This window comes from Xenopus tropicalis, chromosome 8, assembly GCF_000004195.4.
Source record: "Xenopus tropicalis strain Nigerian chromosome 8, UCB_Xtro_10.0, whole genome shotgun sequence".
Taxonomy (NCBI): Eukaryota; Metazoa; Chordata; class Amphibia; order Anura; family Pipidae; genus Xenopus; species Xenopus tropicalis.
Genome location: NC_030684.2, coordinates 105,341,475 through 105,357,318, shown reverse-complemented (window position 1 = coordinate 105,357,318; position 15,844 = coordinate 105,341,475).

The window sequence follows — 15,844 nt, the reverse complement described above, 5'->3', positions numbered from 1 at the left end:
TTGTGTTGTAATGGGACAATGCGAATAAGTGACAGTAGCTCTGCTCATGGTGTGATTTTGTTTTGCTAAAATGTCCTACGTTTGTCAGAAAATAAAGCAAAAAAAAGCAATACATGCTAACCAGCTTTACCCTGGTCACTATTTCTTCTGAAGTGATTTTTTTTCACTGAGCGCCTACTTACGCAAGAGTGCTAAAGAAACGCATTTTTTCTGGCTGCTGACTACCTACAGCCATCTGAGCTTCTCCCAATTTTACCAAAAATGATAGAGTTTTCTTGCTAATTGGGGCCAGGTTAAATAAGATGGGTTGTTCACCTTTAAATTAAACTTTAAGTTTGATGTAGAGAGTGATATGAAACAATTTGCAATTGGGCTTTATTTTTTGTATTATGGTTTGTTTTTTTTTAATTATTTAGCTTTTTTGTTCCTCAGCTCTCCAGCTTGCAGTTTCAGCAGGTATCTGGTTGCTAGGGTTCAAATGAACCTAGCATCAAAGCATCGGTGTGAGTGAGACATTTAAATATGAATAGGAGAGGGCCCTCAATAGAAAGAAAAGTTCAAAAAAAATATAACAATAAAATTAAATTGGTAACCAAAAGCTGAAAAGAGTTGGAAGAAAAAGGCAAATCATTAAAAAAACTATAAAAAATGACGACCGATTGAACAGTTGCTAAGAAATGCCCATTCTATAACATACTTAAAGTTAATATGAAGGTGAACTACCCCTTTATGGAATCTTTTTAAGTTTTTTCTAGGGTCTGACTGTTATTTATATGTAATCAAGGGCCACATTTATCACACAATGGCTAAATTAGAAGAAAGCAAAATATAATAGTAAGTTTCATTAAAAAAGAGTTTTTCAGCCCTTTTTGTTTTTACAGTGGTACCAGAGGGTCCCTGTATTTTTGTACAAACAAGGGGCAGATGTTTGAGGGAAATTGACCAAAAGTAATCTTTTCCTCATTTTCTCTGGTCCTAAAGGTGGCCAAACACAGACTGATTTACACTGCTGGTTCAGGCCCTTCAGACAATATGGCAGCTTATCTGCTGTGTATGGGGCCCTCTGATGGACCTACACGAATGATATCTGGCCGGAAATCAGCCAGATGTTGGTTGGGCAGGATTAAGTTTCCTGGAAAATCGAGGACTATATCATTGATATGGTCGCACGCCAACAGCTCGTATTCCAATTGTTGTAATCCAATTGTTTGGCTCCAAGGATTAGCCCGACATTGACCAATTTAGGTGAGCATATTGGGGGAAAGATCCATTCGTTTGGCATCTTCACTAAACAAGCGGATCTTATAGTGCATGGTCAACTCTAACGTGTGCAGGTTCCCTGTCGGTTCAACATCAGAAAGTTACAGGACCCCAAAAGGGTGTCTGTAAAGACCTATGCTGGCAAGGGTTTCCCCTGTTTCTTGGCACTGGCTGTCACCCATGGGTCCAGTGTTTTATGTATCACATCTTCCTCAGGAAAATGATGGGAAAAAGTTTCCTGTAAAAAAAGTTTAGTGAAATTGCTAACCAAGGGTCTTACAGCAACAAATTTATTGGACCCACACCCTTTAAAACACACTCTGAAATTGCATACTTCCCAAATAGCCCACTGGGCAGCTCTGATTTTTGGGCCCGACCTGAGCCCGAGATGAGATTGCACCGTCAGTTCTATGCTATATATATATAGAGGATATAGAAGAGAGGGAGTATAGATTGCAGTGACATGCTTGAGAGGTCACCTCTCAGCAAGGGGCTATTTATGGTTTACCTTTATGTTAACTTTTAGTATGTTATAGAATGGTCTATTCCTATGTTCTATTTTAATTGGTCTTTATTATTTTTTTATAGTTTTTTTTAATTATTTGCCTTCTTCTGTTGCCTATTTTCAGCTTTAAAATTAGGGTCTCTGACCCTAGCAGCCAAAAAACTATTGCTCTGTGAGGCTACAGTTTTATTGTTATTGTTAATTTTGATTACTTATGTTTGTATTTAGACCCTCATCTATTCATTTTCCAGTTTCTCATTTAAACCACTGTCTGGTGGCTAGGGTAAATAAGAAGCAAATGACCAAGTAACTCTTGAAATATGAATGTCAGATTTCCAGTGTTATTCATATATTAATTAAATTTTGGTTCTGGTCCTATATTAAGCACTTCTAGTCAGTTGTTTAAGCCAGAATAGCTGTTTAAATGCCAAACTTTAGAGCTACAGAAAAAGTTAACTCTGAAATTATAAAAATGAAGACCTTTTTAACAGCATTAGAATAGCACTGTGTACAGTGGAGGAAATAATTATTTGACCCCTCACTGATTTTGTAAGTTTGTCCAATGACAAAGAAATGAAAAGTCTCAGAACAGTATCATTTCAATGGTAGGTTTATTTTAACAGTGGCAGATAGCACATCAAAAGGAAAATCGAAAAAATAACTTTAAATAAAAGATAGCAACTGATTTGCATTTCATTGAGTGAAATAAGTTTTTGAACCCTCTAACAAAAAAAGACTTAATACTTAGTGGAAAAACCCTTGTTTGCAAGCACAGAGGTCAAACATTTCTTGTAATTGATGACCAAGTTTGCGCACATTTTAGGAGGAATGTTGGTCCACTCCTCTTTGCAGATCATCTCTAAATCCCTAAGGTTTCGAGGCTGTCTCTGTGCAACTCTGAGCTTGAGCTCCCTCCATAGGTTTTCTATTGGATTAAGGTCCGGAGACTGACTAGGCCACTCCATGACCTTAATGTGCTTCTTCTTGAGCCACTCCTTTGTTGCCTTTGCTGTATGTTTTGGGGCATTGTCGTGCTGGAACACCCATCCACGACCCATTTTCAGTTTCCTGGCAGAGGGAAGGAGGTTGTCGTTCAGGATTTCACGATACATGGCTCCGTCCATTTTCCCGTTAATGCGAATAAGTTGTCCTGTGCCCTTAGCAGAAAAACACCCCCAAAGCAAAATGTTTCCACCCCCATGCTTGACGGTGGGGATGGTGTTTTGGGGGTCATAGGCAGCATTTTTCTTCCTCCAAACACAGCGAGTTGAGTTAATGCCAAAGAGCTCTATTTTGGTCTCATCAGACCACAGCACCTTCTCCCAGTCACTCACAGAATCATTCAGGTGTTCATTGGCAAACTTCAGACGGGCCTGCACATGTGCCTTCTTGAGCAGGGGGACCTTGCGAGCCCTGCAGGATTTTAATCCATTGTGGTGTAATGTGTTTCCAATGGTTTTCTTGGTGACAGTGGTCCCTGCTAATTTGAGGTCATTAACTAACTCCTCCCGTGTAGTTCTAGGATGCTTTTTCACCTTTCTCAGAATCATTGACACCCCACGAGGTGAGATCTTGCGTGGAGCCCCAGAGCGAGGTCGATTGATGGTCATTTTGTTCTCCTTCCATTTTCGAACAATCGCACCAACAGTTGTCACCTTCTCTCCCAGCTTCTTGCTAATGGTTTTGTAGCCCATTCCAGCCTTGTGCAGGTCTACAATTTTGTCTCTGACATCCTTGGACAGCTCTTTGGTCTTTCCCATGTTGGAGAGTTTGGAGTCTGCTTGATTGATTGATTCTGTGGACAGGTGTCTTTTATACAGGTGACTAGTTAAGACAGGTGCCCTTAATGAGGTTGACTAATTGAGTAGAAGTGTCTAACCACTCTGTGGGAGCCAGAACTCTTAATGGTTGGTAGGGGTTCAAAAACTTATTTCACTCAATGAAATGCAAATCAGTTGCTATCTTTTATTTAAAGTTATTTTTTCGATTTTCCTTTTGATGTGCTATCTGCCACTGTTAAAATAAACCTACCATTGAAATGATACTGTTCTGAGACTTTTCATTTCTTTGTCATTGGACAAACTTACAAAATCAGTGAGGGGTCAAATAATTATTTCCTCCACTGTATATATCATACTAAACGTGATTTCTCTGTGAGGGAGGTTGTTGATAGTGAATTATGAGTCTCATGCCAAGAACCATCATAAACTGATGGCTGATTTATAGTAAGGGCACTTCCTGATGGCAGTACCACTTGGTCATCATAACATCACTGAAGGCCACAGCAAATCAAGTGTTGCATCAAAGAAAAGTTAAAAAGCAAAGGGGATCAAGTGATATTTATAAATGCATTTTTGAACTCCACTTTCAGATTTGAAAAGAACAAATATTTGGGTATTATTCATATTTGTATATTAATGTTTGAGTTTGAATTTAAGTTTTTTCAACACACACTTTTGCCCTCTTCAATGACTTTGAGTAAATAGCTTGTATTTGATCATCTATCACTGGCACCGAGACCTTTTTCCAGTCAGGCCTTGCTCTTGCTTTGCTTTCTTCTCAAACCTTGCTGAAGTCCAGGAAACCTGTTTTTCTTCCTGCCTACCTTGGTCACCTACCTATAAGCACCACTGTCTAAGTTTGGAAAAATGTTTGTTCAAGGTAGGGTCCAGTTATCATCTTCATCCTTTGCCAGTGGACCTGCTAAATGTCTTCAGAAAAACTCCATATGATCAGTATAAAACTGGGTTTAGTATGTCTAACAATATTATACACAAAGCCACTTGTTCAGTATTGTGGCCCGTTCGGGAATCCTATACACAAATTACATTTAATGCACTGTATTATCTTTATAGCCCATCAGACAGCTGTTTCTGGTCTCACTGGAAATAATATAACTGACAGCTTGACAGATCCCTGCCTATGTAATGTATTGTATGCTGGCCAGTGTATTATGACCACTGATACTGTGTGATATACTGACTGAATTTGAAAAGTAGATTATGTTTATCCATTATTCTTTAGATGCAAACAGATGTAGAAGTAAGCAAAAACTTTTGTTACAAAAAAATGCGCCAATACTACACAGCAAAAGTTATATATTGCCATTGTATGTCTAGAATTGGGTTGAAGGGTGGGATGTGACAACTTAGTTCTGCTTAGCCCCTGGCCAAAAATAGCAAGTGTGCACAATAATAAAGTAGTCCAACTTTTAATTAAAAGAGTACAATTATGCAGCTGCTACTTTAAACTGAAGGTCCTAACCAGAAGTAAAGGAATTGCCTGTATGTTTTCAGCTTGCTTTTTGTCAGATCAAAATGTACATTTAATTACATACATATATACATGCACATATACACTAACATACATACACCCATACATGCACATATATGCTCATATACAAGCACACAAATGCACTCACAAATACACACATATAGATAGATGATTAGATAGATAAAAGCACACAAAGCTTGCACATATCCACAGTCAATTTTCTAGTCTGCAGTTCTGCTGCACCCGTCTTTCTGTTACTTTGTATCATCAGACAGAGAAGATGTGCCCAAGGCAAATAGAATATTTTCTATCTTTGCAGTTAACATAATGACAGCTAGAAATAATGTAGGATCTGTCAGATCTGCTCTAATAAAAAGATGATGACACTGAGACTGGTATAACTCTAGTGCAGTAGAATATTTTTACAGAATACTTTTACAGAGGAACAGTTGCTGAAATGTGAAAAAAGTATAATCCTCATTGTGCCCCTTATTGGGATTTACCCACACAGGTAAAGTAAAGCACAAGATACTTTGACCACAATGTTACCCTGCAGCCCAGCACTTTTAAATAAAATAAACATGTCTGCTACTATGCTTCTTTTATGCTGTGCCTCTCAGCTAAATGGCCCCTCTACTTCCTGAGCCACTGGAGGCTTTTGGTGCTCAGTGTTACTAGTAATCCAGATAATCATTTGATACTTACCCTTTCTTTCCAGTCTTCACCTCCAATCTCACAGAGGGGCTGCTGTAAGATTCCATAGACAGTAACTATTTATTGGCCTGACAGGGCTTTTTGGGCCTCTGTGTAGCTGAAATGCCAGGGCCTATTTTGAAGCCCAGACAGACCTGGATCCAGCCAGCTGCTTCTTTCCAGAAGTCTCTGCTTCTATCTTGAATACCCCCTGCCCTGTTTCTGAATCTCTACCTGGTTTCTGTCTTGTCCCTAAGTCCCTGCTTAATTCCTGTCCTGTACCTAAGTTCCAGGATGGTTCCTTCTGTGTTCCTGAGACCCCTTTTCTATTCTGCTATTCCTGGTTCTGACCTCCATTTATTGGACACTGTCTTGTCTGCTGCCACCCACAATAAGTGGTAACTGTACTGCTTCAGCATATGGTGTCTGGTCTGGTTATACCCAACTGCTAATCATGACAGCATATGCAGTAATACATCATTTCAGTTACCTCTACCCTCTGCCTGTACATTAGGAGGGTCTCATAAAAGAGAACATTTTACAAATTTCTGTTAGGCATTGTCTAATGCGGAAATGTATGGTCATTATTTAACACAAACAATAAACTAGCTAATTAAGAAGGATCCATAAGGCTGAGTGATGGCCACTAAGCTAAGTCCTGCAATGAAATATCTGCATAGCCCCATACTTCTGCTCTAATTCTAGAATAGGCATGATTTTTTCCCATAGTGGTCATGATAGTACTCTAACAGTGGACTAAAAACTAGGTGAGGTGCTGAACAAGAGGAAAGCTGCAAAGAAATCTACAAAAATCTAGCCATTGTATTCAAACAAACAGATGAAATCAAATTTCAAACATAAAGGAGCAAAGCAAAAGAGAATTGGTGACAGCACATGAGGCACCATTAAAGGAACAGTAACATCAAAAAATTAAAGTGTTTTAAAGTAATTAAAATATGTGCTATTGCTCTGCAAAAAACTGGTGTTTTTGTTACAGAAAAGCTACTATATAAATAAGCTGCTGTGTAGCCATGGGGGCAGCCATTCAAGCTGGAAAAAAGGAGAAAAGGCACAGGTTACATAGCAGATAACTAGTAGATAAGCCCCATATAATGGGGGTTTATCTGTTATCTGCTAAGTAACCTGTGCCTTTTCTCCTTTGAATGGCTGCCCCCATGGCTACACAGCAGCTTATTTATATAAACTATAGTAGTCTTTCTGAGGCAAACACACCAGTTGTGGCAACGCAGGGCAACAGTACATTATATTGGTGTTACTTATATACACTTTAATTTTTTGGTGTTACTGTTCCTTTAAAGGCAGCCCAATGCAATTTCTTACATGCTGATCTCAGTTTGTTTCCATAGGAGCAGCCTGTTCAGAAAGCATGGGAAGACTGAATCTGATTATTTCAGAGTCAGCCCTAACCTGGAAGTGTAGGATAACTCCCTTTGGGAGAATTTCTACTGTTTATTTACTCACATTCGGAATGGATTCACACTGCAGGGCACATTTCCAGGATAAATGGAAACAGTTATATTTGCCTTTGATGAACTGACTTTTTAAGGGAGTCCAGAATCATGTATCATATTTCTAAATGATGATTTTTAATAGCCTTAATTGATTTTTCTTTAATCATATAAGACAACAAGCTTCCTGGAAGCTACTCCTAAGTAGGCTATTTTAGTTGCCTGTCTCTTGCTAGAGAAAATACAGTAGTAGTCTTTTCTTTAACCACAAACAGACTATTGGAAGATAAATGGAAGTTCTCTTGTAGACGATGCATGATTGGTCTTTTTTTATGGTGCAGCTGTTAATATTGTTGCTGGGGTTCTGGGTTTGATTTCATATAGGGCACTATATGATGGAGTTTGTATGTTTTTAGCATGGGTTTCTTCTGGGTGCTGCAGTTTCCCAGATGTTAATCCAGCCCCAGATATTTATCCAGTCCTACTCTAACTGGCCTTAGTGTGATAGGGACCTTACGCTAATGCCAGATAGGGGTGATTCTTAGTCTGCAAATAGATGCAAGTTGAGAATCAGCTGATCCTTTATATGCTGGATTCTGTGTCTGCACCTACTACAAGGAGCTGCATCAGTCTTGGTATAGAGACATGGAGTGGAATTCAACATGGAAACTCATGAGCATGCATTTTATGACTGAAATTCGTTCCATGTTGCACCCAGGTCCATATAGTTGGTGCTGAAGAGTTCACATAAATGTGTCCCTAAATGTGAGAGTGGGGGAACTGTTGCAGGCTCTATTTTCACACTAAATGTGCCCTCGTGATTTAAAAGCAGCATATGAAATGTACAAGATCGCCAAGTGTTCCATATTTATATAAATGTACAGAAAAAGTGGCAAATGATCCCTCTTACCAACATGCCTTTCTCACATTAATGATGCTTTTGTCAGTTTTAATATCTGAGTTTTAATCATTTGCACATTTAGTAGTGACTCTTTGCGGAATTTGTCATCACTAAAGTGCAAATAACGTAAGAAATATGTCAGAGACATATGTAGAAAGCCTCTCAAAGCTAATAGCACATAAATAATGCAGTGAATGCAACTGCTAAAATAGGTAACATTATTTACGTTAACAACCTTTCATACATTGCCTATGTCGCATTATTACAGCCAGAAGGAATAAGTACATGGGAAGAAGTATTTTGCTTGTCTGCAGGAAATAAAGCTTCCATCAAGGCAGTTTAGAAGGTACAGCATACTGTATACTGTAGTTAATTATTTTGTATAAAAACGTTGTACTGATTGCTGGGTACATCATTCAAAATCTGTTTCTTGTGGTCATCTTAGGCTGTCCATACACAACAAAATCCACAGCAGACCTGCCATGTTTCATGACTGGGATTTCTGGGAATTCCCCTGTGAAATAAAACTCCCAAAAAGTCACTCAAACACATTAAACACTATAATTATATAGCTGTATAATTAAGCACTCCAAATCTTTATTCAAAGGTCTAAAGTTTGTTTCTTTGTCACCTCCTGCGGCTTGTGCAGTTTACTGGGTGATATGAACTATAGCAGCAGGGTGGTATGCCCGGCAATCTCTGTTGAACAAAAAATTCCTGCATTAGTTCTTTTGCTGCTAATAGCCAAAAAACCTGACAAAAGGTTGTTGAGTACTAGCTGAGCTCTGTTCCAACAAATCACTGCCTAAAACAACTCCATGATCACAAGTGATAGAATCACTATTCTATAAACCATAATATATGGCCACTTTGTTGGATAAGCAGGGCCGGAACTAGGAGTAAGCAGAAGCGATACGTGCCTAGGGCGCAATGATTGAGGGGGTGTTGCTAGGTACGCACCTCTTCTGTAGCATACGCCTGGTCCGGGCCCTTGTCCACCCACCAGCTGCAAGTAGTTTACCTCCTTCCCCTTAGTAACTAATCTGTGCATTTGCAGGAGGATATAGTGCTTAGGGTGCCAGCCGTGCTGCTTAGTGCACCTGTAGATAAGCATTATCATGGCTTTTTGCCTTTGTTTTATGCAGTGGCCTATAACTGGTTAATAATTTGTTTGATAAATATGATATTAACCACACTGAACTGTAGTATATTATATTAAAAATAGTACCAGGATACTTTAGTTTTTAACATTTTGCATTGTTGCATTTGTACGTGTCACTACTGTGTGACTGATAATGAGGGTGCTTTGGCTTATTGTCAGTTTATGGGAGGCCTTTTTTTTTTTAAATAAAATAAAGATTTGATTAGTTAATTGCATAAATATATATATAGTTACATAGTTACATAGTTACATAGGGTTGAAAAAAGACCAGTGTCCATCAAGTTCAACCCATCCAAGTAAACCCAGCACATTTAACCCACACCTACCAATCTATACACTCACATACATACACTATATATACAACCACTAGTACTAACTGTAGATATTAGTATCACAATAGCCTTGGATATTCTGATTGATCAAGAACTCATCCAGGCCCCTCTTAAAGGCATTAACAGAATCTGCCATTACCACATCACTAGGAAGGGCATTCCATAACCTCACTGCCCTCACCGTGAAAAACCACCTACGCTGCTTCAAATGGAAGCTCCTTTCCTCTAATCTAAAGGGGTGACCTCTGGTGCGCTGATTGTTTTTATGGGAAAAAAGAACATCCCCCAACTGCCTATAATCCCCTCTAATGTACTTGTACAGAGTAATCATGTCCCCTCGCAAGCGCCTCTTTTCCAGAGAAAACAACCCCAACCTTGACAGTCTCACCTCATAGTTAAAATCTTCCATCCCCTTAACCAGTTTAGTTGCACGTCTCTGCACTCTCTCCAGCTCATTAATATCCTTCTTAAGGACTGGAGCCCAAAACTGCACTGCATACTCAAGGTGAGGCCTTACCAGGGACCTATAAAGGGGCAAAATTATGTTCTCATCCCTTGAGTCAATGCCCTTTTTTATACAAGACAGCACTTTATTTGCTTTAGTAGCCACAGAATGACACTGCCTGGCATTAGACAACTTGTTATCAACAAAAACCCCTAGATCCTTCTCCATTAAGGAAACCCCCAACACACTACCATTCAGTAGATAGTTTGCGTTTATATTATTTCTACCAAAGTGCATAACTTTGCACTTATCAACATTGAACCTCATTTTCCAGTTTGCTGCCCAGTTATCTAATTTTGTCAAATCGCTCTGCAAAGCGGCAGCATCCTGCATGGAACTTATAGTTTTGCACAATTTAGTGTCATCAGCAAAAATAGAAACAGTACTGTCTATGCCCACCTCCAGGTCATTAATAAACAAGTTAAAAAGCAAAGGCCCAAGGACTGACCCCTGCGGTACTCCACTAACCACACTGGTCCAATTAGAAAATGTTCCATTTACAACCACTCTTTGTAATCTATCCTTCAGCCAGTTCTCTATCCAATTACAAATATTATGTTCTAGGCCAATATTCCTTAATTTGATCATTAACCTTCTGTGAGGTACTGTATCAAACGCTTTAGCAAAGTCCAAGTAGATGACATCAACTGCCATTCCAGCATCGAGGTTCCTGCTCACCTCCTCATAAAAGGCGACTAAATTAGTCTGGCAAGATCTGTTACGCATAAAACCATGCTGGCACAAACTAATAGTATTGTGAACTGCAATGTATTCAAGTACCCTATCCCTTATTACCCCTTCCAAAAGTTTTCCTACTACTGATGTCAGACTAACAGGCCTATAGTTTTCAGGCTGAGAACGGGATCCCTTTTTAAATAACGGCACCACATTAGCAATCCGCCAGTCTCTTGGCACCATGCCAGACCTCAATGAATCCTGAAAAATTAAGTGAAGAGGTTTGGCAATCACAGCACTCAGCTCATTTAATACCCTGGGATGAATCCCATCCGGCCCTGGACCTTTGTTTACCTTTACATGTTCAAGTCTCTTTTGAATTTCCTCCCGAGTGACCCATGCGCCAATAGCTAAATTACTAGAACTGGGCATATTACAAGGGAAGCCTTCATTATCTGGCTCCTCAGATGTATAGACAGATGAAAAATAAGAGTTCAAAATTTCAGCTTTTTCCCCATTCTCATCAACCCACTTACCCCCCCGTGATAATAAAGTTCCCACCCCTTCTTGCTTCATTTTTTTACTATTCACATAATTAAAAAATAATTTAGGATTCTTTTTACTCCTAGCAGCAATATCCCTTTCCATTTCTATTTTAGCTTGCTTGATAGCTTTTTTGCATGCTTTATTTGCTTCCTTGTACCTGATGAAAGTTTCTGCTGTCCCAGCTAACTTGAATGCCCTAAAAGCACGTTTTTTCTTACCAACCTCGACAATAACACTTTTATTCAGCCATAAAGGTTTTGCTTTGCGATGCCTCTCCTTGCTTACAAGGGGGATATACTGTTGTGTATACCTACAAAGCAATGTTTTAAAGATGTTCCATTTTCCTTCTGTGTCTAACCCCATGAAAAGCCTTTCCCAGTTGACACATTGCAGAGATGCCCTTATACTGGCAAAGTCTGCACGTCTAAAATTGAGCGTATTAGTTACTCCCTTATAGCGCTGTCTCTGCAGCATTATCTCAAAGGAGACCATGTTGTGATCACTGTTCCCCAAATGCTCACCCACACAAATGTTAGAGATGAGTTCATTATTATTAGAAATCACCAGGTCCAAAATAGCGTCATTCCTAGTGGGTTCTTGAACTGCCTGAAATAAAAAGTTGTCGTTTAGCATATTTACAAACCTACTAGCTTTTTCTGACTTAGCCACCCCATTACTCCAGTCAATGTCCGGATAATTAAAGTCCCCCATAACAACAACTTGACCTAGTTTTGAAGCCTCCTCCATATATACCATAGTAAAGAGGGCACTGACCAAACACCACATGCAAAAGATAAATCCACCACTCCCAGGACTTACTTCAAACAATATCCATGTTTATTTGTGCAAAATCAATATATATATTTATAAAGTCAATTGTGTGTCCGCACTCAAACTCACTTTAATAGGGTGTTTTATCAAAATACCTGCGAGAAGATCAGCACACCATCACATAACTGTAGAGTTGTTTTATTTTTAATCACTATGCCTTCCAATGTATCAGTGACCTCAGGACCAAAACGTTGGGATACAAAGTGACTGAAAATAAAAATAACATAATTTATAAAATAACATAATTTATGTGACAGTGTACTGATCTTCTCACAAGTTTACTGTATATATATATATATTTTTTTTTTTCTATTATTTTATATCTAAAATGTAGTGTACAATAAGCATAACTTACAGAGAATAAAATAGTTTTGTGCTCCAGTATAATACTGCAGTCCTTTCGGCTTCTCAGAGACAGAAATCACATTAAAATGATCTTTACCCAAGTGCTGTTACATTATTGATGTTCTGTTCAGTTTGGCTTTTTAAGAGGATATCAAAGCTCACTTTGTTAAATGCCACAGACAGGTTTCCTTTCTTAAGCACTGCAGCACCGAACACTCTCACTCCACTGGGGGATTTTCTGCTTTCTCTTTCTCTTAGTGGGGGTTTACTGGGAAAAAATGCCTGTGGTATCACTGTTTCCATGCTATGTTGTGAGAAGGCTCAAATATTTTTAGTCTCTTTTTTGTAAGACCATAGGTTGATATATGTATATTTTATATGCCGAATCAAAACAAAAAAACGTAACAAAGCCATTACCATTAAAATTTAACAACTTTTTTTTAAGCCTGACTATACATTGCATATTCTTATCTAACCTATTAAAGTATATAAAATTTCACAACAATCTGTCTATCTATGTATATTTGTTTGCCCGTCTATCTATGTATGTTTGTTTGCCTGTCTGTCTATCTACTGTATACACGAGAGCCATGGCCTACAGCCTCATGCATTTATATGGTCATGGAATGCTTTGACTCCTCTGTAACTAACTGTCTTTTATTTTACAGTAGGAAGTATATTACAGGTATATTATAGATTATTATATTATAGATGATATTTATTCCCCAGCTCAAACCTTGCAAAATGTGATCTGAAAGGCAGAAGAATTTCTTATTGGCAAAATTAGAAAATGTTGAATTATTTGAAATGCTATTGAAATAACAATGATAGACTATGAGGCAGATTTATTATAGATCGAACAGGGAAATGCAGAAGGATTTACAGCAGTTTGATCTATTTTACGATGCAACAATACTTTCCTAACTGTCATTTAATTTTTCCATTCTAGAGGGAATATTGGATGGAACAATTAGTTCCAGCATGGAAAATAATTATCTGAATTGTTAATGCCCACATGCAAATTGTCTTTTCTTTTTTAACAGATTGACACATATATTAAAGCTTGTAGATGTGCCAATTTGTCAGATGTGTTTGACTGCTTTCAGCAGTCAGTTACATTCATGTACTATGTGTGTTGGTGTGGGAGTTTGTACACAGCTCTACTAACACCTTTCCAAATCCAAAACAAATTAAATGGGGGGATTAACAATTCAGATATTCAATATTTTCCATGCTTAAAATAATTGTTCCATCCAATAATACCTCAAATATCTTTTTGATGTGTGTGCAAAAAATGTCAGTTGTGTGTATTTTTTAAAATGGATTTGTAACATTATCATTTTGTAGGCACAAATCCTAAACTGTTTTCAAAGGGGTGATTTACCTTTAAATTATCTTTTAATATAATATTGGTCTTTTTGTATTTGTGGTTTTTGAGTTATTTAGCTTTTTGTTTAGCAGCCATCTGGTTACTAGGGTTCAAATTACCCTAGCGACGAGATAGAAGTTTAAATGAGGACATGAATCAGGCAGGTTTCCCTTCCTCTGTCTGGGCACCCAAAAGTAGACCAGCCTATCCCTTTGACAGCAGTTCACATTGTTACTTTTCATAAAAAGTAAGATAGTTAATCAACCTCTAGACTTTATACAGACTTAAATATACACTGTAATACCTATATAGACACTAACATTTGTGCACTTTGCTATTTACAAAGGTACTTCTGTTGCAAATTGCACTCCATTTACCAAGTTGCAGTATACACTATTTAGTGGGCCCCTGCAATGACTCCTGAATTCTGGAAAAACTCTGCATTGTGGGTAAAAAAATACCAATTTGTGCCCAAATTTTGTATATTTTTTTTTTTTTATTGTTTGGCAGTTGTGGGTTGTAAAGAGTTAAAGCACTTAATTCCAGCTGTTGGAATCTATAGTGGTTGGAGGAGTAAGCTGAGTGTTGCCATTTATAACAGCTAGCAGATTGCAGTTTGACATCCCTGCAGTGTAAAAAGATTTCTCAAGCCAGTCATCCAGGACCATCCAGTACACCAGGATGGAGGGGTGGCCTTGTTGACACACAAGGTAAACAGTAATGAAGCAATCAGGTCCTCCATCACTGTAATGAACTTGTCCACTTTCATACAACTATAGCCTTATATTCAGGCTGTTAGATATCTGCCCAGGGTTGGCACAGCAACAAAACAACCGCAGCTTATTGTTAAAACCTATAATAGTTACAAGAAGCAGTTGTATTTATTCTAACAACAAGCCATGCTCATTTAATCTGCAGATTTAAATAAGTACAGGGTACTCCATAGAGCTTCTGTTGTGTAATGAAACATTACCATAGGGTTCAATGCTATAATGTAACCTTGCTATAAATGATAACTATATTAGATGTCATTTAGAACACTGTGTGAGCATGCTAGGAATATTTCCAAAGTGAGTGAGCATTTACAAGCTTGGATCCTTCTCTCCAGTAGAGCACTGGATATGCAAAGCAGCTTTTCATTGGTGAAGTCAGACCATATTTAATTTAACTCCAGTAAAGCAGCCTTCTTAGATGGCTGCTGTACCAAAGCAACCAAAATTGATATAGATACATATATTAAAAACCATTTAAAGAAGAAGGAAAGGTAAACACTACGTAAGCTTTATCAGAAAGATCTATGCAAATACAGCCATAAACACTCACAGAAACGCTGCACTGAGTCTTCTTTCAAAAGAAACACTTGATTTCTTGTCTACTTTTGTGTACACATGTTCTTCTGTGTCAGACTTCCTGCTCTCAGAAAAATCCTTCAGGGCACGGCACAAGTCTGCTCATTTTGTTCTTCTCTCCCTCTCCTCCTCCCCCTCCCATAAAATTCCCCCCCCCCCAACTCTGTGTAATCTGAGCTACCAGCAGCTAGAGCTGCAGCACGGAATCTACTGAGACCATGCTAAAATGGCAGCTGCTATCTTAAGCAAACAGAGGGGCTTCTAGGGCTATTTACTCAGGTATGGTAAAGCTTTCTACAGAATAAATATGGTGTTCTAGCTTGCACTATTGTGTCTAATCTATTGGAAATAAAATGCTGAAATGCCTTTCCTTCTCCTTTAAAATAAAAATATATTTCAAAATTGCTCAGATGCCCATATCTTCTTAAATCTCTCCAAAGACTTTATATTCCCTTTAATGGACAGTATACCCCCCTTTTTTAACATAAGTGCTATCAATAAGCCTAATTGCTTATTGTTTAAATCATGAAAAATCTGTTTTGTGTTATTTTTTCAATTTAATAGGAAAACAAAATGAGAAACTGAGTTAGATTACCAGTATTTAACCCACCTCCCTATACCCTTTGTTG